This window comes from Pteropus alecto, unplaced genomic scaffold (assembly GCF_000325575.1).
Source record: "Pteropus alecto unplaced genomic scaffold, ASM32557v1 scaffold461, whole genome shotgun sequence".
Lineage (NCBI taxonomy): Eukaryota > Metazoa > Chordata > Mammalia > Chiroptera > Pteropodidae > Pteropus > Pteropus alecto.
The window spans coordinates 3,815,552-3,838,390 of NW_006431079.1; the positions used below are offsets into that span (position 1 = coordinate 3,815,552).

At 41.0% G+C, this 22,839-nt stretch overlaps 1 protein-coding gene and 1 pseudogene across 1 annotated transcript in view; one reads left to right on the forward strand and one right to left on the reverse strand.

The window, feature by feature from the left end:
* TEAD1 (TEA domain transcription factor 1) overlaps window positions 1–22,839 on the forward strand; it is a 252,398-nt gene that overhangs the window by 25,182 nt on the left and 204,377 nt on the right. The gene's annotated exons all lie outside the window — the stretch shown is intronic.
* Window positions 56–2,492, reverse strand: LOC112469531 (annotated as a pseudogene).

Below are 22,839 nucleotides of genomic sequence, written 5' to 3' on the forward strand. Positions count from 1 at the left end.
TTCATTTTAACAAGATTTCCAGGTGAATAGTGTGCATATTACAAATTGAGAAGCACTGCTAATATCTTAGGGAAACTTCAGGTCACTGTGGGTGGAATAATCACACATATTCTTTCTAGGTTTGTCATCGACCTTTTGACTTTTCTTGCTGTTTATATAACTTTTCCAGCAGAAATTAATTTTAAATCAGATTTATCAACTATTCCTTTATGGCTTCTAGGTTTTTCTTTTGCACACACACAAAAAAGACTATCTTAATCTGAAATTATTGGATAAAAGTCTTCTACCTAAAAAGAAATGAAGTCATAACATACTTCACACAGTTGAATGTGTCTAGAATTTATCTGGTATGGTATAAAGAGTAAGGTAGGGATCCAGACATTTTTACTTAATGTTTGGCTTGTCTCAACTATTCATTGAATCTTTTGTCTGTGGATCCATACATTCAGTTCATATATGTTTTACTATCAACCTGGAGCTTTCATTGCCAAAGCTCTGTAATTTTTTTTTATATCAAATTTAGCAACTCCTTGCTTATTCTTTTTAAAAGATTCCCCTGCCCTCCACCTCGCTTTTCTAACAAGTTTGTAACAGATATTTTGAAAGTTATACGAATGTGTCTTCTGTAGGGTTTTATCTTCAGAGAGACTCTCCCTAACCAACCATCACAGCCCGTTAGGTGCCTGACACCTCTCATCCCTAGTCCAGCTCCTTCTTATTCTGAATTACTGCATCCTGTTTATTTCCCTTGGTAAAATTAGGTTGTTGATTACCTTTCTTGCTAGAGTGTAAGCTCCACAAGGGAAGGTTCTATGTCTGTTTTATTTGCTAGCATAATTGCTCAGTGTTGAGAAAGTCCCTGGCAGTTGGTGCTTAATAAATATTTGTTAAATGAGTTAGAAGGAATGAAATCCCAATAAGGAGAGCTGCTGGCCTTCTAGCTGAAGATTAGCTTCGTGTAGAATTGTCTGAACTTGGATTCCAGTTTGAACTCAACCCACTGTTTGAGAAATTATTCAGATGGATTAAAGTGAATATGTGATCTTTTGGGAGAAGTATTAGTTATCTGCCATTGAATCAAGCACAGGCTTGAGAGCGTTTTAATCTATGAAAGTTGACAAAGTGGTACAAGTTCATTCTGAAGAGTGGCGATTGATAACAATCAATATCTAGTGCAGGCCTTGTCACCAGCAGCAGGTCCTTTGGTAAAAACGCTCTGATTCAAATTTTGGATTTAGTAGCATCTCCCTTTTAGATCTTTCTGGTTATGCTAAGTTTTTTAACCATGGAAAGTAAAATACTACTGCAAAGAATTTTGCACCTTTTTTTTAATTACTGAAAACTCCTAAGGGAAATTAGCATCACCCATTTATCAAATCCTTTTATTTTAGGTACAGATACCCAACTTATGAACTCCTTATGGACCGGAACAGACTCTTCATTCATTTTTATTTTATTTTTTTGATAACCAGTCACTTCTGTTTATTTCAGGACATAATATGTTTTTTGGATCCATGGGTGTTACTGAGTTATAACACTGTTTAAATATCCATATGATATTTTATTTTTGCAAAGATAGGTTCTAAAAATCATAAAACCAGATAGATTAACAATACGAATATCAAAATTAGATTAAAAATGTAGCTCATGGCTCTCATTCACTCTGTTTTGGCACTAAAGATGTTATAAAGATACATGCTTAGAACACCACCAAGTGTTTCAACATTTATAGAGATAGGTACTGTCAAAAAGGTCTTTCTGTGATTTTAGCAAAGAGAAATCATCTAAATTTTATTTCTTATACTGCTGACATGATTTAACTTTGGTACATAGTATTACTATTTCTCCTAGCAAGTTATAGTTTTCTCAAGGCCTTTTCCTCAACTTTTCTGTAAATAAAGTGTATTTCCAGCCTTCCAATTAAAATATTATCTTCATAAATATATGTACCAGGTTGGTATATTCATGAATATCCTTTCCGATTTTAGGCTAAGCCAAGACATGCATTTAATATTAACATTATTAAAGCAAAAGACAATCCTTTCATGCAGTGTTTGATATGGAAAACACTGATTTTGACATTTTATTCAGATACCAGCCTAATCACACACGATCCAAGAACATCCAGATAATAAACCAAAAAGAGACAGATGTTAAAGATTGGTCTTTAAACATTATAGCCAATGATGCCACGCTTGCCTATGATCTTGACAATATGAAACCACATCTACACCTTTGTGGCCACCAAACCAGCAGAGCTTCCTTAACTGTGAACTGTTTGAAGCTACCAGTGTGAATGCAATTGACTATTTTTTTCAAGGGGTTGAAAGAACCAGCTGAACCTTGGTATAGTGCCAAAATGTGGCCTATTGAGGCTTCAAGTAAGTCACAGCAGTGTTTACCAGCACTGGGGACTTCTCCACAAGGTTAGGGACAAATTGGGCCACGGTTCTAGGATGGAAAGTTTGTGACCTCAAATGGCCGGCTGAATGTTACCCTCTTCATTCGTTTTTATAATTCTGACATCCAAGTGCTTGAAAAATGCTCAAGTAGTGAGAGCATGCAAACTATAAACATTCAATGTGTTTTTTAATTATTAAACAATAAAGTGATGTTCGATCTGTGGAGTGCAGTAGAAATATTTTGGCATATATTTCAGTTTCTGCTAGCACTCTTAAAAGCCATACTGATCTTAAAAACTTTTCCTCCCACGATGGGAGAATTTCTAGAAATTGTATTTCTTGACTTATTTATTTTGCCTCACTCTCAGATGAGAAGGGTGGGGTATTTGGATGGAGTTGGTCAATCATTTAAAACACTGTTGCTTTCTCTCCTTAGTTTATATTTGGAATAAATTGAAACCAGTAGTATCTGAGGCCTTTAACCATTTGGTGCCAAAGTACTTGGTTTCGTAGGTTATAGTTATTTCGGTTGATTGTTTCTTCAACAAAACATATTTTGAAAACAGTTACAGGAGCTCCACTGCATGATTCTGTAGTCATCTCTCTGAGTTACATTTGATGGTCCGTGAGAGAGATTGCCTTGGGAAGGGCAAAGTGAGGAGTCTGTCTCCAGCACAGGCCCTCCTTCTCGTTCAGCTTTTGAGCAAAACCAATGCAGTCCCCCACTGGTGACTCTGTTGTCCCTTTGAATTTGTGCTTGCCTCTTTGTGTGTACATTGTACACTATTTGAAGAATGTGTGTAAGCCCGTTATGTTTTCTTTAATAAAACTGCACTTATCCTTGTGTGGACAGATTGTGTTCTTAGAGTCTAAATTCTTAGAGAACACTAGGAACTGTTTACTTAGATCTTTTTTCTTTCTTTAAATAAAGGCCTCCTCTAGTTTGTCAACTTTAAAACTGTTGCATGTCAGATGAAAAAGCTGGTTGAAGGGGAAAGGCACGATTCTGGAGTGTTTTGAATATAGTGACTGTATTTTAGAGTGATAAGACCTTTGACTTTTCCAGAACCCGTATCAAACAGAACCGTAAAACAAAACACAAACTAAGATCTCAAACCTAAATTAGGTTTTTTTTTTGTTTTTTTTTTTTTAATCTGGGACATCAGGTTTTTGGAAAATCAAACAGGGCACACTTGAATAAATGAGGTGCTGCTTTATTAAAAGTGTTTTTGAGTAAGGGGGGGAAATTGAATAATTGGAGCGGGTCGTGCCTGTGGGTTCTCACTGTCTTTGGGTTCCAAAAGATGGGGTGAAATTTCAGTTTATTATGTACCAGGGTCTGTGTTGGGTGGTAGGGATTCAGAGAAGAATGAGAACTCAAGACTAGTTCGAGGACCTTCAAGGAATTCTAGTGGGAGAGAGTTGTACTAAGGGGACCATTCCAGCCTACCGTGGTGAGTATTGTGATGGGGAGAAACTGGGTCTGCCAGGCAAGGGACTTGGGCTGGGGTCCTGAGTTCCTACTGAAGTCAGAATAAGAAAACTTAGGGAATACGAGCTGCTGATCTTTATGGTTTCCTGGACTACATAGGCTATACTCAAAAAGGAAAAAGGATGAGTTTCAAGAAGAAATCCTATCCAACAAGTGACAAGATAATGCAGGAAATATAAACAAACATTTGGTTATAGTGGAAGGCAAATGCTGGAGGGCTGCCTACTACAGCCCTGGAGGGCTAGTTTTCTGCTCTCCATCTCTCTTTAGCTGGCTCCAGAGCCTTTCTTTTGATCTGTTCACAGGCTTTATAACTGGAGAACTAGAGGAGGTAGAGCCAACTGATACTATTTTTCTCTGGACTTCCTTTATCCCTGGTGTGACCTGAAATGGTGAATTCGGCTGTCAGCTGGGGGCTGTCTCCTGGTCTATCCCTTGAACCAGACCTTTTGTGTATTCTGTCCTCAGTGGTGTGGCAGCCTCAGGTGTCAGTGATGCTGGGCTGGTACCAGCCTGCACTTATGCAGTGTGAGGATGTTGGAATTGACCCTTCCGGTCTTACTATAGGGGAACATCATGGACAGACAGGGTTAAGTAGAGTTTCTGTCTCTCCCTGGGCTCATTCCCCAGGCTGGTAGCTTGCCACAACTCTTTTTTGCTTCATGCCTTTCATCTGTGCAGTGCTTTATGTGTTAATGTCCTGTGGCCAAGTCCATGGGCCTATTTGATCTTCACAACAATGCCAAGAGCAGAAAGCCTAAGGATTGTTAGCCCCATTTTAAAGATGGAAAACTTGAGGCTCAGAAAAGTGTGCCTGGATATGCAAGGAGCAGAGTCCATCAAAGACTCCTCCGAGTCCTTTATGGCAGAGTGCCTTTTTCTCAGGCTGCAAGCCTCTGTGAAACATCTCTCTTCCCCTTCCCAATTCTCTGATCTCTCACGTTGTTACTTCTTTTCTCTTCCCCCTGAAGCTACGACCATTTTATCTGGATTACTCCAGTCTTCTCTGAGCTAATCTGCCGACCTTGGTGTGTCTAGTCTGGTTAATTAAGTTGCTGCATCATTATCACCATCATTATCTAATAATACTTCTATAACAATTCTTATGGGTGGCATTCTCACTGCTTTGCAATTCATTTAAGATTCACAATAATTCTGTGAAGTAGGTATAGTATTATCATCCCTATTTAATAAGCGAAGACCTGGAGGCACAGAGAAATTAAATACTTTGTCCAAAGTTTTACGTGGGTAATAAGTGTTACAGAGTTAGGATTCAAGCACAGACCGGCCGACCCCTTTTAGGTGTAGTCACTACGACCTGATCCCAGACTTTGATTTCTCAAAAGCTTCCTCTTGCCTATGTGCTTCATCACTCAACCAAGGCACACATTTTCTTCACCCTGGAGAATGAGACCCTTGCAATGTGATTTCTGTGTTTTTTCTACCCTGGTGCCTAGTAGGTACCCTTCCTAAAAACTGGATTCTTGTCATTTCCCAGATGTACTCATGCCATTCCATCTACCAGGAAGGCTTCCCTTAGCAGAGAACGAGGTCTTTGGCTCTGCCACCAATGACGTGTATGACATTATGCAAGTCACTTGCTGAGCCTGGATTTCCCTGCCCAGTCCATGGGGATAATGGCACCTACCACACTGGTTTGCTGTGATTTTGAGTGAGGCATATGAAACCACAAGAATACAGAGTACCAGTTTTTCCATCTATTTTGTCTGTCAAAACCTCCTGTTTTCTCTGCAGCTGCCTCCTTTAGGAAGTCGTCTTGCACTCTCTTCTTCCTTCACTAGAAGGGGCCCTTCACTTCTTTAGGCCCATCAGCGCCTTAATGTCACTTTCACCATCCAGCATACTTTACCGTTCTTCGTAGGTGTGTCTTTTCTTCCTCCTAAACTGTAAGCTCTTTCAGGGTAAGAGCTGTGGCTTGTACAGCTTTATATTCTCCAAGTGCTCTGGATATAAAAGGCATTCAGAATATATCTGTGGAGTGAGTGAATTTGGGGCCGCTGGAATTCAGTCATTGCATTTCTGGTAGAGCTAGGTGAGCGATGCCCAGTGTGAGTTGACCTGCAGAAACAGCCATCTATTGCATGGACTCTGGGTTCTGCTTTTTATTAAATTATTCCTTGTAGCCCACTCCTCCTTTTCAAACTTAGGCTCATGGAGTAGTGCAAATTTGCACAGCCATCTTCTAAGCAAATTGGCTAAAACTCCAAATCTCCTAGAAGCAGAGTGGCCCTGGACATGCTGTTTAAAAAAAACAAAACAAACAAACAAAAAACTGCATAGATTTTATTTTAGAGCATGGAAGGAGTTATGTTAGAAGAACTTCACTTCTGCCAAGTCAGAGACAATGTATTATTATATTTATCTTATGTTACGGCTGAGTCGGCATTGTGGTTGGTTTGTTTTGGGAGCTCCCCTCCGTGTACCTGGACCAGGGGAAGATGATGTGTGTATTGGACAAGCCTGCCAAGCACAGGGAGAATGCAGTGTGACCTCTTAGTTTGGTATGCGGAATTTATTGGAGGAGCCACTCTCTTGCTCTGAGAAGTTAACAGATGATTGAGGTGTCTGACACCAAGTGACCCCAATCTTATTAACTACCAGTGAAAAAGTCTTGGTCCTCCCTTCCAACTTTCTGGCCAGCCACTCCCATCCAGTATTCCTCTATTTCAGGCATACTCAATCATGTCTCCTTCCACTCCTTCTCTTCCACCTGTATCTACCTGGGATATCCTCTTGCTGTTATGCAACTCTTCTCTCTTAAGAGAAGAATGTACATTATTTCACAGAAGCCTCCCCAGCTCCTACAGGATAATGTAACAGCCTCCCTTCCTTTCTCTAAGTCGCCCATACTGTTACCCTGTGTTAGCATTAATCACATTGTCCTCTATATGTTGGATTTACCCCATTCTCTCCCTCTAAGCTCCTCGAAGGCAGGAACTATATCTTATCTTTGTATCCTGTCTGGTACAGAGAAGCTCAGAGCGTGTGTGCATAAGTAAAAGTATTTGGATGTGATAGGAATAGCTAACATTTGCCAAGTGCTGTAATTGTTTTATTAACAGAAGTGAGTCCTAATTCTAGTGATGGTCACTCATTTTTGTTATCTTCAAGTTGCCTTTAAGAATATTGCAGAAGTCTCCAAAATAAAATATAATTAAATTTATGCTAATGAAAACATACACCATGTATATGCCCAGCCCTTTGCCTTGCAAAGTAGACATCCAGTGGCTATCTGTGGAATGGCTGAATGAATGAATGAGTTAATGAAGGAATGAAAAGAGCCTCCATTCTCTGGGAAGGAAAGAAGAGTGGAATGGACTAAGCTTCTACAATGCTCTTGGAGCTGAACTTGTTGCTTGGCTGGAGCGGTGCTGACTGAGCTCTCTGGGACTCTACATTTCTTCTTTCTAATCATTTTCATTTTTGAAAACCAGCAGGACTTCTGTATCTTCTCATATTTTCCTAGACCGCAAGCTTTTATCCTGTTATTTAGAATCCTAGAATTCTACCACCAAGTTTTAATCTAACATGAAAAATGAACACAGTGGCTTCAAAGTCCTCACCTCACCATCCTCTGTGAAAATAGTTGGTGTCATAGAAGGATGCAGTCCAGAGAGGAGCCCAGGTGCTCACCCTGGTTAGTGAGAGTTCTAAGGCTGGAGGCTCACACTCTTACGATCCATCTTGATGGAAATGTGGATGTTGCAGTTGTCAACATTTTGGCATTTGTATGTGTTTATCCAGGCAAACATGAGAAAGACCCATTCTTTCAAACACAGATGTGGAGAAAATTTTAATATCGTGAGAAAAATGACAACAAAATTACTGAAATGCTGGTTTGTGTACCAGCTATTAAGAGAAGTTGAGTAGATGACCTTAAGAATGGTGATATACACGTAATACATAAAGTGTACATTATATTAAGATACTTTTTACTTTTAGGAGTTATTTGTAGTATGGTGGATAATAATTCTTAGGAGTTTACTTTTTAGTACTACAGGTTCTTGACCGCTCAAGGAAAGGTCAAACAACAAATATTTCATGTGAAGTAATAAGTCACCTTTCTATATCGGTTGACAAACTCCATCGCCTAAATCTCAAATATAATCTGGTCGCGATCACTTGTGTATCTTGCCGAAACTTTTAAAATAAATTGGATGATCTCCATTAGGCAATAGGGGCTTGTGTTCTCACCACGCTTATTTACGAAGGCTGGTAGAGTGTCAGTGATGAAATCGAAACTTAGTTTGAACTTAATGTGCGAAACAAAATAAATTTGACTCTTTTGAAATTTTGCATAAGTATCTGTCAGAGCCTGGTACTAAGTATCTGGGGATTTTTAGAGCTGACCTCATTGAACATTGAATTATGTTCTAAGATACATTTTAATAGTGTTTTTCTCTAGAAGTAAAAGCTTAAACTGACCGGTGAAACCACTCTTTAACTCTCTCTGGATTGAACATTTTTTGTTACCTACCTTTAAAATTTTCCTGCTGTCCAGCCTTTAGGTTTCTGGGTTATTTCCCTTGAGTGGATTCCTGAGGCTGCAAGTAAAAGGTTAAATAGGTACCATTTGCAACTGTACACTGTAGGTGAAATAAAAGAACTATATTAGAAGCTTAATTTCAGATTTAATGTTCTTGAGGACAGTCTTGTATTTATAATAAGTAAATACTATAACAAATAATTAAGACTTCTAATAGCACTTTTAATCTGTTTTCTATATTGAGGTTATATGTAAGGTTTCCTTTAACAGCAGGTAATTCTGCTGTTAAAAGTCATTGCCATATATGGTTCTATAGCCGACAGTGGCACTCTCAGGCCGCCGTATGCCGTGACTGAATTGCAAACTTGTCATTCAGCTTCTTTCCTATATGGCTTCTTCTAGGACTCTCAGGATCCTCTGATTTGGCTGGACCAGATGTGACATCCCTGACACACGTGTCCTGTAGTTCATGGACACTCCAGGATTGAGTGGGAGGCTCAGCCTGGCTGACCCCCATCAGAGTAGTGCTGGTCACAGTCAGATCTCCTCACACTCTCCATGGCAGCCCTTTTATTCTGGAGAAGAGCAGGTGTTATCCCCATTTTACACTGATGGGAAAACCAAGCTGAGCATATGACTAGCCCAAGGTCATCTTTGGACCTTGACCCCCAGCACAGTTCACCATGCGATATTACTCTTGCAGATCTCAGTTACTGTGCCTAAGAGGAGAGTTGTGGTTTATAAAACTCTCTCCAAATTGTAGGCTAGTTGGAGATTTTCCAGACAGCTTAAGTAAGGGACTGAAATAATGTTTGCAGCATTTTTTTTTTTTTTAGTAAAAGCATAATGCCAGCAAAAGACTTGTTTACTTGTGCTGTACTTGTGTGACTAGATGTTTGTCTCACTTTCTATGATGTGTTCTTTTGAAAACACTGGACCCAAGACCTAGGATCACCCTTCCATTCCTCATGTTTTTTGCTTTGGTGGCCTGCCAACTCCCTTCCTCTGTGTGTCAAAAACAAAATCCCTCCACCAAGGATGAGATAGAGCTGTCTGCAAGTCATTTTGAGGCACACGATCAGAAGTAAGGATGGCATTTGGAGTTTCACAAAGTCTGTGCACCAGAACTTAACCACTTCACTCACAGGCGACCTTCCCAAACTTCGCTACATCACTCAGGTGATTCTCTCTATGCTCTGCCTATTTATTTGTAATGAATTTGCAATTCTAAACTGCTTAGTTTCTGCTTCTCACAGCATAAATGGCTGGAGGAGGCCATTTATGGCTCTAAAGTAGAAAGGGAACATCTGCTAGAGAGAGAGAAGATGATAGTTGATAATGTGAGAAAAGACAAACACAATACTAGGCACATTTAAAAGTAAATTAAACTACATTTTAAAAGTATTTGAACTAGGGCTCTTTAGTTCTCATTGCCCTGTTGTTTCCAGTGGTCAGCACCATCATCCTAGCACAGTGGGATGCTGTGGGCTCATATGACTGTGATCCTTAAGTAGCATCGTACTTCTGTCTCATGAACTCTGAAGGCAGGGAAGAATGGTAGAAATAGTCTTCAAAAAATTAAAAATTTAGATGTTCGAAGCATTGGTCAGGATTCATACTGAAAGAATATTAATGAAGAAGTTTTTCCCTAAGGATAGTAGTGACATGGAATCTTATGCTACACTGATTGGAGGCAGTAGGTTTTATTTTAAAGAACTTTCATTTTTCTATTTTTAAAATATGTACTCTTGGCCCTAACTCTGCTCTCTGGTTTCCAAAGTCCCTTAGAGGACAAGAATGATGAGTGGGGATATACATTTTAATTCCAGCGGCTGCTCATTTCTAGGGGTTTGTCTTGCAGAAGCTAAGGCTCTTTATATGTTGACAGGGGTTCTACCTGTGATCGCTTTGCTTTGTGGTCAGAGCCCAGAACTAAGGACTTCTCTGTGGAATAGTTGTCTTCACTTGAGGTCCGTGTAATTATTCATCCTCTAGTGCAGCCCAGAGTTGACTCTGGTAAGGCTCTTGAACCCTAGACAAGCATAGAATGATGCCTGTCTTTCTTGAAGACGCAGAATTGGTGAGGTGAGTATGGATTAGTGCCAAAGACAGTTTTGTGGGTAAGAGAATTTATCTTGCTCAAGGTATTAACTCCTTTGATAAAAAACACCCTTGATTGAAGTGTAGGGGTGAGGGATTTTTAAAAATTTTTTAAATTTTTTTATATACTACTAATAGGAGTCTAAATTGTATAGCTTTTCTGGAGAGCATTTTCACAATGGGGATTAAAATGTCTAATGTGCGTATTCTATGACTCGGTGGCTCTACTTTACAGAATTCATCCTAAGGGAAGAATTGTGTAAGTATGTACAAGGATGTGCCTCACCATACCATTTATAGTGTGGTGACAAACTGAGGCTTTAAAACATTTATCAGTAAAGAAATAGTTAAACTGTAGTAAAACCACATAGTGAATATTATAAAGCTGTTGAAAGTGATGAGGTCAGCTTGTGTATTATGGAAAGATGGCAAAGAAATTATATAAGAAAGTTAGATTATAGATCAGTATATATAGTGTGATTCTACTTTCAATATATGTGTATAGAATGAGTACATATTATAATGTTTTTGTATGTATTTTTGAGTGGAGAATATACATTAAATGACAATAGTCGTCATTTATTTAGAGTTTAGGATTACGTAAGGTCTCATTTTCTACCTCATACATTTCTGTATTGTTTAAACTGTTTATAAAGAAAAGACCAGAAAAATTGAATGTTTAATTTTTAGAAAGCCGACCAGCAGAGATAATCAGGCCTCATTAGAAGTCGAAGGAAGAAATAAGTAGTAAAACACTTATAATCACTAACATACAGGGTTAGTGATTATAAGCAACAGAAATCCTGAGTAGAAGAGGAGCTGAAAGAGATTGGCCTAGTTATGAAATAATATTCATTTGATCCAGGTTTGTCTGCTTCCTCACAAGTCCCCAATGATCACCTAAGGCCAAATGTTGGGATTTTCCCAGCTCAGCTTCCCCCTGCCCTGAATACCTTGATTCTCCTCCCCACCTCCCCAACACACACACAAATAGGCCCTTGCCCCAGGGGCCCAGGCTGGTGGGGTTGAAGCCTGAAGGCTGGACCAATCCTCTGCCAATATGCACTTTAGTTTTTAGTGTTCCCTCCCCCACGTCCTGGGAGGAGGGGCATGAGATGCAGCTTCCCATCTCCGCTCTTGACCCATAAAGACTACAAACAGGCTCTTTACCCTCTCAGGTCTTACTGAGAATCACTACAAGGAAACAGATAGTGGCAAAGGTAACAAAGTAACAAAGGTAAAGTAGCAGAGATAGCAAGATAACAAATTAACAACAGTAACAATGAAGCAAGCATGGGGTCCCTCACAAGGTTCTGCTCTTTCTACAAAGTCATTGTCTCTGACTCCTGGTTAGGCTCCTTCAGACTTCCTAATCTCTCTCATTCCCTGGAGTTGAACATGCCAAACCTGCCTCTCTTCTCAGCTCTCCTTCTCTAAATCTTCTCTCAGTCTTCCTACATCAAGGTGCTGCAGCCCAGTGCTAGGCCTCAAGGTACAATTAAGATACTCTGGGGTAAACATGGAGTGTCTATTTCCAGGTCCACTTGGGCAGTTACATCTTTTGGGCAATTTATAGCTTTTGAGACATGGTGTACTAACCTTATATAGGGGACAGTCTTTTTAAATTATCTCTTCATGGAATCTCCCTTGCTTTCCTCAAAAACCTTCTACCCATGCATCTGCTTCTCTGCCTGCCCATTCATTCTTCTATATATCAATCTATCCATTCAATAATATGAGCTCCTTATTGAAAAAAAAAAAATCACTGTTCTTAGCCCTTAGATATAAAAATGTCAAGGTGCTCTCGAGTGTCCTACCATTCTGATCATTCATCTCTGGAGTCATTGCTGGCACTGCTTCACCCTGAGGCTTGTTCACTTTTTCTGCACCCACACCACTTCAGTTGATGCTTATATGCATCAACTGAATGTCACCCATCCCAGCTCTGCTACTTAGTTACTGTGTGGCATAGGGCAAGTACCTAAACTCTTTCTCACTGTCCTCATGTGGTAAAATGGGAATAAGAATATACTTACCTCAAAGCTGCTTTGAAGATGAAATTAAACAATGCATGTAAAGTACATTGGCTGGAGTGTGTTAAGTGCTAAAATGTTACCACCATCATCATTACTGTTATTACCACCAACCTTTCTGCCTTTGGAAAATACATTCATCACGTGGGAGATACTAGGGAAGAAGTAAAATGGGAAGCTAAGTTTTTATCTGGGTGAGAATAAACCAAATCCAGTATGTTTGAGATTGATTATGCAAATATCAGAGGGTAATTCTGAATTGACAATAATTGAGAGGTACTATCTGGGAAGACTTGGTGGTGGAGAGTGAGTCTTACATAGTACTTGGGTCAGCATTGACAAGGAAAAACATCAAGCTTGGACCTAAACTAAATTGGAAAGGTCTTTGTCTTTTTGTTTAGTCAGAGGCTTATCATGTTGCGGGCTAGATACAGCGGGTCCTTGGATGAGGTCGGTTCGTTATGACATCGATGAAGAAAGAAATCGGTTCCCAGCTAGGGCCACTATCCCTGTGGTGTTAGCACATTTTGCCTGTGTCTCTGTGGATTTTCTCTGGGTACTTTGGTTTTCTCTCACATCCCAAAGATGTGCACATCCAGTGAATTGGCGTGTCAAGGGGAGGAAGGGATGGTTGCATTTCCTTCAGCCGCTCCTGGGGAAGCTTGTTTCTGGAAGCTGCAGTGGACCAGCCCCCACACTGAGAAGCCCAGGGAGCTGCACTGTGAGTGTAAGCAGGGCTCCCAGAGATGGCACCTGCCATGCAGGGTCTTCACCAGCAGGGGCTGGGGTCACAATATCTGCATAATTTGGATTCTATGTAGTGTTGCCAGATAAAATACAGGATGCCCAGTAAAATTTGGATATCCAAAAAAAAAAAAAAATCAGTAATATTTTAGTATAAGTTTATGCCATGAATTGACTCTTGAAGCAATATTTAGAACAAACGTATAAAATTATTTGTTTTTTATCTGACATTCAGATTGAACTGGACATCTTATATTTCTCTTAAGTCTGGCAACCCCAGCTCTAGGGATTCCTAGATTAACAGCGGTGGTCAGAAAGATGGGGAAAGGAGGACAAAGAATCCTAAGTCATCTGTTTTTTAACAATAAAATAAAATCTTGACAAAGGATTATTGTATTTACTTCCTAGTTCACTCCACCCACCCTCCCTCCAAAACTGAAACTTGCCACTAAAAAACGTCACAGAATAGCCTAGTGACTTAGGACGGGTTTCCTGTCCTTTTCTGGCTCTGCCTGTCCGCTTCCTGCAAAAAAGGCTGGAAGCAGCTCCAGCTAATTCTTTCTGCTCTGCCTTCATTTTTGGTTGCATTGGAGCCACAGGACAAGCAGAACCACTGGACCCCAGTCCAGCCTCATTTTCTCTCTTAGGAAAAGGGTGTGTGTGTGCTGCTAAATTCTAGATATGAACAATTGGTCAAGAAGTGACCATTTGCATTTTTCTCCTGGACATTTTTTATGTTTTTTCAAGGTCTTACTTCCAGCAGTGCTTTCAAATCAGGAGTCTGCAAACTTTTTCCGTAAAAGGCCAGATAGTAAATATTTTTGACTTCGCGGGGCAGGTGGTCTCTGTTACCCCTCTTTAACTCTGTTGATATAAAAGCAGGCATAGACACTAGACAAGATGCAAACAAATGGGCATGACTGTACACCAGTAAAATTTTCTTTATGGATACTGAAATGTGAGTGCTACATAATTTATTGTTTCTTTGATTATTTTCAACCATTTAAACATTCAAAAAACCATTCATAGCTTGTGGGCCATACAAAAGCAGATGGTGGGTCAGATTTGGCCTGTAAGCTGTAGTTTGTCAACCCTGTTCTAAGTCAGTAGCAGAAACATTACAAATCTGCAGCCTGGCTCTCAGTTCCCCCCTAGGGGCTGAATGGCTTCTGTCCCTGAGGTCACAGCTTTTGTTGCTACCAGGTGATGGACTGTGCCCAGATCTTAAGCAGTGGGTTTTGCCTTTCGGCTTCCCACATTGCACGTATAAACCCACATTCCATAGTTTGCTATACAGAAGAAAGGTTCCTGTGTGGATTTGTAAATGTTCCTTAGAGAATGAGCCAATAGCTGTCAAGTGTGGCCATAGAGTCAGTATTATAATGAATGTAGTTTATAGTGCTCATAGCCTACAATATCAGGAGTAATTTTGGCCTAATAAATAAGTAACCAGCAGAATTGAATGTGGGACAATTATATGTCTCTGTTATAATGCTGCCTTCTACATAAAGCAGTGTGTGTTTGGTATTGTGTTTCTAAGGGGAAAGATCAGATTAGGTTTGACTTTCTGTCACCAGATGGAGCCTAGCTGCACCTGAAACACGGGTTAGGAAACAGGGCCTTTCATTCCTGGGTGTCCTGACTGATGGAGGTTTTGTGTTTTATGGATATAAGATGTGCTGGGTGAGGTGGACAATGGAATTACACTTCCCACAGAAATCACTCCTGGACTGAGAATCAGGTTTGCACATGTGCCCTGTAGCATTCATTCTTGCCGAATGCTGGGAGATGGGTGGTTATTAGGTTATGTCAAAGTGGTGTTTGCCTTAATACACGATCTCCTGCAGTAACCCAATAATGGAAGGGGGAAGGAGGGAGGGAAAGTGGTGACCTGCATATTTCTGAAAGTTGGAAGCATGTGGAAGTTAGAGAAGCTTTGTGTGGTGTTTACAGTGAGCTCTTAGGGTTCTGTCCCCTACCCCTCACCCCAGGTCCATGGCAGGTTTGAATCTATTAACACTCGGACCTCTTATAAGGCAGTATAGCTTAGTGGTCAAAAGATTGGCATCTAAACTCAGACTTCCTGGCTCCTGGTCAACCAGTTCAGCTCTTTGCCTTTGGGCAAGTTACTTAACCTTGCTGTTTACTAAATGATACAATGGGGGTATTAACAGGAATACCTACCTCATAGGACTGTTGTAAGAATAAAACGAGTTAATTTATATAAAGTGCTTAGGATGCTGTCTGGGTCATATGCATCTTTATTGAGATAGAGGAAGTGGTGTTCTTTTCTCCTAACCTCATGCTGTGAGGTAGGGTGGGTACTGCTCTGGTAGTAACAGCTCAAAATGAGCTCCTAATCCCACCCCCTCCTCTTACCATCTCTCACGCAGAGACTTGTGAAGATCCGTGGGAAAGATCACGGCTGTTCTTTCTGAGTAGTGGTTCACGGATGATGCTTGGTCCTGACATCACCCAGGGCTCACGTGCTAGACCCAGCACTGGCCGTGGGACCTTCAACACATTCCTCACCTCTCAGAGCATGACGTCTCTATAAGCAGGTGTCCCCACTCTCCTCCCAGGACTGTTCTGGGGACATCAGAGGAGATAGTGAACGTGCTTTGTAGGCTGAAAAGTTCCTCTTAAGGAAAGATGTCATTACTGTTCACACGATCTCGCTCATGATCTCCGTGCATCCTCTCGTGAGACAGGGGCTTTGATATCTTGTTTATTGAATCCTGTGGTTTTTCAGTAAAGATTTGGATGTCCCCCCTATTTGGCGGGAGGGGAATTATTGACCATTCAAATTTGAAGCTCTGTATGAATAGCATTTTGATTTCATGAAAGGGTATTATTTCTGAATCCAGTTCCTTTCCTTTTTACTTCTTTAAATTACACTCTTGTCTGATCCTGGTAGGGTTCTCAGGTACAGTCCAAAGCCAGTTGATAGTCAGATGAGTTTTTACATTCGTTTTACTGTGATCCAGGCTTTTTTAAAAAGGGGAAATTTCATCAGATCCCAATAACCTCCATTCTAATGTTACCTTAAGTATTTTCCTCTACCCTAATTTGGGCTGAGTAGTATAAATTTTACTTCTATATGTTTTAAATGTATCATCGTATTCAATTAAGGGCAGTTCCCTAACTTTAAGAGTTTGCAGACTTTGCTCTGGGATGTTCTTGGGGGTCCCAGGGTCTTCTGAACAGCTGCTTCTGAATCGTGGTTGCTTTCAGGAATTCTCAGGGCTTGGGAGGCCATCTCTTTAACAGTGACATTTCCAGGAATTGGGACAGGGCTCACTTCTTAGGATCTGTGCACGCGCACCAGCTCATCCCAGACAGTAAAACGAGCAGTTTGGGGAGTTGATGAAGGTGCCTGGGGGTCTTTGACTCTGCCCAGGGGAGGAGGGACTGTGGTGGCATGCGATGGAGGATGTCCTTGTCCCACAGTGAGAGGTAAGAAGAGCATCTCCAATTACTACTCACATTAACTAGGGTAAGATATCATCTCATGAGCTCCCTAAGAGCGATATGCTGCTTATGAGTCAGCCTCGTGCCTTGTTAAGTGCAGGCAGCAGCAGTCCCTAGCCATGCTGTGTACCCCTCAACCCTTTAGACACTATGCTACTTGCTTAACCAGCTGACTTCTCAGCACCTCTCTTCCCCTTCCACTTTTTTGGTCCAAAGGCCAGTAGCTGACTTCTCAGCACCTCTCCATCTCTTCCCCTTCCACTTTTTTGGTCCAAAGGCCAGGCTAGAGACAAGATCATTTTGCACTGAAAAGGACAAGCAGTGCTGAGTTAAATCTTGGCAACCTTTCAGAATTTGATCTGGAAGACACCCAGGGTTGGTGAGGTGGAGGTAATGGTTTAAACAGCAAAGAGCCTGACCAGCTGTACCAGTCTTGAGCTGTGAACTCTGAGACTCTGCGACTTGGAAATGATGCTTCGGGAAATAACCATTGAGGACCCAGCTTCCTGACAAGGGAGGGCAGAGTGAGAGGAACATATATTTGGTAGCACTGTCTAGAAGGAAAATTCGAATCCTTCCACTTCACAAGCCAGGGTGTGTTGGTGGGTGGAACAGGCTGTGGTTTCCCTAATCTATAAACTTTTTAAGGCATGACTGAGTCTTTGCATCCCCAGAGCCTATTTCTCCACAACTAGTTATTGTAGTGATTTGAGTTATGGATTTCTTTTGTTTGACTGGAAGGGATCTTTGAAATCTAACTTCCTCATTTTGGAGGGGTGGCAGCAAGCAGGCTAAGTGACCTTCCAGAGATCTCAGCCAGTAATTTGGTTGAGGTGAAGCATCGTCTCCATCTTCTCCTCTTCGGGGCATTTCTCATCATGTCGTGTTGCTCTCCTAATTAAATCATGGATAATGTCTATGACATGCTTACTTTCTAATTAGATGACTTTATGGATCAATTTGCATTGAATGTTAAATCTAATGTGGAAATCATTAAAAAGTTAGATCCCTGGGCAGAGGAATAGGTACTTATTCCCAGCCTATTAAAAATAACAAGTGTATACTTTGTTAATACATGAAGCTTTTTATGTGGAATGGGAAAAAATTAATACAGAATGCAGAACAAATAGGTAGTCCATGTGCTTGTGAACTGGGGAAATGTCTGGTGTTCAGAACAGTTTTTACAATGCTAGTAGTAACTTGTATGAACAGGTATCATTTACTGTAGCTTTGCAGAATGCTAGCCCTGTGGTAAGTCTTTTAAGGGCATTGTTTTATTTTATCCTCAAAACAACTATGAGATGAGCATTATTATCCCCCTTTATAGATGAAGAAACTGAGGCTCGAGAGATGAAAGTCAGTCTCATAGTCAGCAAATGTGAAGGCAGGATGTGAATCCAGGCCAGTGTGATTTGAAAGTCAACTTTTGACTAGACCGATGTGCTCCCATAGGTTCTCAGTAATTATAACCAGTAGAACTCTATAGTGGTTTGAGTGTTACCTCTGTTGGAGCTTGGAGTGTTTGCAGCTGATGGTAATATGGAGGTGGCATTAGTGCATCATTATTGCTTTAAGGAAGAGAGATGGGCCCTGAGCTGAAAGGGTCCATTCCTCAGCAAGTGTGACTCACTGTCCACGATTTTTCTGAGGTTGGCCAGGTGCCACCTCTGGGAAGCCACTCTGCACACTTGATCTTGAGTGTGGGTTTTCTTTGGACCGTGTATCCTTTATGAGACATTATTTTAGACATATTTCTTTTATTCCTCTTATTTTTCACATTCAACTATGAACACGAATACCACTTAGTCCTAGTTGCTGGTTACTGGACAAACCACCTAGTCCTAATCCGCTTCATGCACGTGTGGTTCCCTTGAGGACATGAGTGCGGAGCGCTGGGCCCAGTGCTAGGTGTGCACTCAGCAGAGACACTCTTGCTTCTTCCTGTCTTCTGTAAGAATGCGTCCCTTTGTTGACGAGATGACTGGATCCAGGGGTACTTACATTTTTCTGGCTCTTGCTAATACCTACTATTCACTTATTCAACCACTATTTATGAATGTACAGCATCCCAGGCCCTGTCACAAGAGGGGTGATCTGCACCCTACCTTCACCCACATGTCATGGAGTTTTCCCAGTTGTGCCGGCAGACAGGCAGACAATATAAATATTAAACAGAGTTGGATACAGATACTGTCTACCAGCTCATTCATTCATTCACCCATTCTTTCACCAAGCATTTTGAACACTTACTATGTTCCCAGCACTATGCTAAGCTTGAGACGTTGAAATTGGATAACGTCTGGTAGGCCAGGAATTATTTTACCAGAAAAACAGTGTCCAAGAAACTCAGAGCACTCTCTTGTGTTCTTCCATCTTAAACATTTTAACTCTTGGGTGTAAGTGCTCATTTGAGCATGTACAAGTTTCTAAATATGTTTTTCCACATCCAGCAGATTTTTCTGTGTGTGTGGGGAGATGGACATATGAGTTTGGGTTTTTTTATTTGGCGGATCTTTGCATGATTCTTAGACCAGTGGTTCTCAAATATCTTTGTGCCTAAGAATTGCCTGGGCAGCTGGTTACATTCAGATTGAGGTACTTCACTCCCAGACACTCTGATTCACTAGGTCTGGGTTGGGGCCAACCATCTGCACTTTAAGCTGCGGTGCTGGTGAGTTGGGTGCAAGTGGTCTATGAACTATGTGTGGATTAGATTCACACAGTTCTGGGCCAGGGCTGTGGAGCAGAATAGTCTGGAGTCTCATCCTGTGTCTGTCATCTTGTAGCTTCATACAGCCTTGGGTAGATCATCTGGTTTCTCTGAGCATTGCTTTTCTCATCAGCCTCCCTTGCTGGCCGTGAGATGTGATAGGAGGGACCCAGGCAAAGCATAGGATAAAGCCTCTAGTTCTAGGTATTGCACCATGCCAAAAGCTAGCATATTGGTTTCTTCGATTCCTGATTCATCTTCTGAATGTGAGTAGTAGAGCTGCTGCATATACGCCCTGTGATCTCTCTTTATTTCACAAGATAAAAGGCTATAACCACAATAAAGGAAATGAAACAAAAGAAAAAAAAAGTTTACCCACAATCTCACCATCTTAACACAACTGTTTTCATTTTTCCTTTTAGTCCTTGTCTGTATGCAGGCATATTTCTATATAGCTGTAATCATATGTAGACTCAATTTTGTATTCTGCTCTTTTCAGTAAACCTTAAGCAAATGTTTTCCAAATGGTTACATAGTCTCCAAGATGATTCTTAATGGTCTTACAGTCTATTATCCCACAGGCTGAATTTATTTAGCCATTCATCTATTGGACATTAAGCTTTTTGTCTTACAGTTTTGTGCTTTTATAAATAATACTTGAGAATATGGTTTTATCTTTATTGTAGATTATTCTTTAAAATGAATCTCCAAGAGCAGGATTTCTGGGTTAAAGGGCACAACCATTTTTTTTTTTTGGTGGAAGGTGCTCTTGATGGTTATTGCTAAATTGGTTTCCAAAAGGATTGTACCAGATTACAGTGCCACCACAGTCCAGGGAGGTACCAGTTGGAACACTTTGGCCTGCATTATATAGTGTCATTTCTACAAAGGTTTGACTTGATAATGCCTCATTGATTAGTATTTCTTTGATTATAGTAAGGTTGAGTACGGCTTTATGTCTTTCTAGATTTTATTTAATTTGTTTTATTATAAGCAGAACCTATCCATTTGAGGTCAAGATTTCTGCCTAGAATTTTTTAGATTCTTGGATTTTACAGTAAAAAAACAAAACTAACAAAAACCAACCCAGAGGCCATCTGTATAATAAATACTTTGGACATATTTTACGGTTGGATTAGCTGCTTATGATCTTAACTTCCTTGCAGGTCACCAGTTATTAGGGTGATATTTGGAGAGTACAGGGGCGAGTCTTCTTTGTTCTTTCCCTCCACGGTTCTCTCATTTCCTGTTCCTCTCCTCCCCTGTAACCACTGTTTTTGTCTTTTTGGAAATCACACATAAAAGGATCGGCTTTTCAGTCATACTCCTTCGACTTATAAGATGTGGGTTGCCTAAATTATATACTGGTATGGAAGGAGGATGAAGAAAATCACAGCGTTGTAACAAATTGCCTTTAACTGCACTGCGAAAGCAAACATCTCACGTGGAACAGTAAAAGGTGTGTTTGAGGGTGTAATCTTAGCGTGTGGTGAAGGGGAGTCCAACTTGTTTTTCAAGTTGGTCTTGAATCACTTTGTTCCTTCTGGAATGCTCGCCATCCTCAGCATGACAGAGTTTGCTTGATGACAAACTCTTTCACTCTCCTGTACATACCAGGCCACCGAACTGGTTTGTTTATTTGCCTGGGGTCAGTGATTGAACCACCCTTCCTTCTGCAGCAGTGCCCAGCATTTGATGGGCGACTCTTGTCCTCCAGGCACCTTTAAAGTGGCCCCTGTGGTCACTCTTCCTCCTCCCCTGACAAGGACCAGGAAAAGGCTAAAGGGCACGCACTTCCTTGGGCAGGAGACAGTTTCTTGAGGTATGGCCTCACTCTCTCCTTGGGTAATGCTGTCCCAAATGGGTGCCTGTTAGAAGACGGATGTTGGTGTATGTAGCAGAGTGTGTGTGTACAAAAGAGAATGGTTGCAACTCTATTTCAGTTTAATTTGTTAATGAAACAAGATGGAGCACATTTTCCCCTCCCGTACACCTCTCACGCTGTTTGAGATGAGGCACAATTAATTTGTACTGTCTGTGGAGGTGCATGCCAGCTAATGTAGTGCAAGAGCTTTTATCTTTCTGTTAGTAATGAAGAAAGGCAGGCTGCTGGCAAACTGACAAGGATTACTGATGACTCATTCTCGGAGTGCAAAGAGCTTTCTTCTGAAATCATAAAATACGTACACACACATGCATACGCACGCGTACATGCAAACCTAGTTCCTGTTTGAAATCGGCAGAATAGGTTTGAGAAAGTTCAGGCGCCTCTGAAACACTGCTGGAGAAAGAAAGAAAAGCGAAGGTATTCCTCCACCTCCCTGGCCTGACTAAGGGCAGGACCTTTTGATTAGTGGGGGCTCTGCCCTCCTGGGACAGAAACTCTCTGTCTGGCCTTGGAAGCCTGGCTCCTTTGTGTTGTCCCTTGTGCTCCAGTAAGTAGCCTTCTACTGCTGCCTCCTCCCGGTGAGGTCAGGTGGCTGGGTGCCTAGCTTACCTGGGGGAGCCTGCCTTTCTGGGCTACTTCCTACCCGAGATCCCCTGGCCATGAATTCTGGGTCTGTTTGATGTCAGCCATCGAGTGCACTGGGTTCCCTCTGGCCTGGCCTTGGCCGTGGCTTTGTTGATTGTAAATTGCCCTGTTACCCCACCTTGACACGTTTTAGAAGAAATAGTTTACGTAATAGCTAACAGTTTGGCCCTTTACAGCATATAGGGCATTCGACATCATAACAACTCTGAGTTGGTTATATTGTTATTCCATTATATGGATGAGGAAATTGAAGTGAATAAAGGTTAAATAACGTGTTCATGATCGAGCAGCTAGCTGGTAAAAAGCTAGTGGCTATGAAACTAGGACTTTGGAGTCTAAAAGCTGACCTTAAGGTCTTTTTATGACATTTATTCATTAAGGACAAAATTCAGCATTTTCTGTGTATGAAATGTATAATGCTTGGTCAGGGAAGCTATTCAGGAATTATATGAGAATATATACATTTCTCTGTGTTCTGTGGAATAGCAGGAGGGTCACAGGATACTTTCTGGAGACGTAAAACCAATTTATTTAGCCTCATTTAGCACTGATCCAGGGACATGAACTAAAGTGTTTATTACAAAATCAGAAGTGTTCCTTTCTGTGTCAGATGGCTGGTTGAGCTCGTTGTGCAATGAGGGCTAAATGTAAAAGTCCTGCTTGGTCTGTTACCTGGGTGTAAGTGACACAAATCACTGTGCATGGCCTTGTTGACTTTCAGAGGTGGAAGGAACCATGGAGATTTTACAGATGAGGAAACTATGGCCTAGAGAGAGAGAGATTTTGTGTTAGGAGGAATTCCATTCATTTCTCCAACCATCCATCCGTGTATCTGGCAAATATTTAT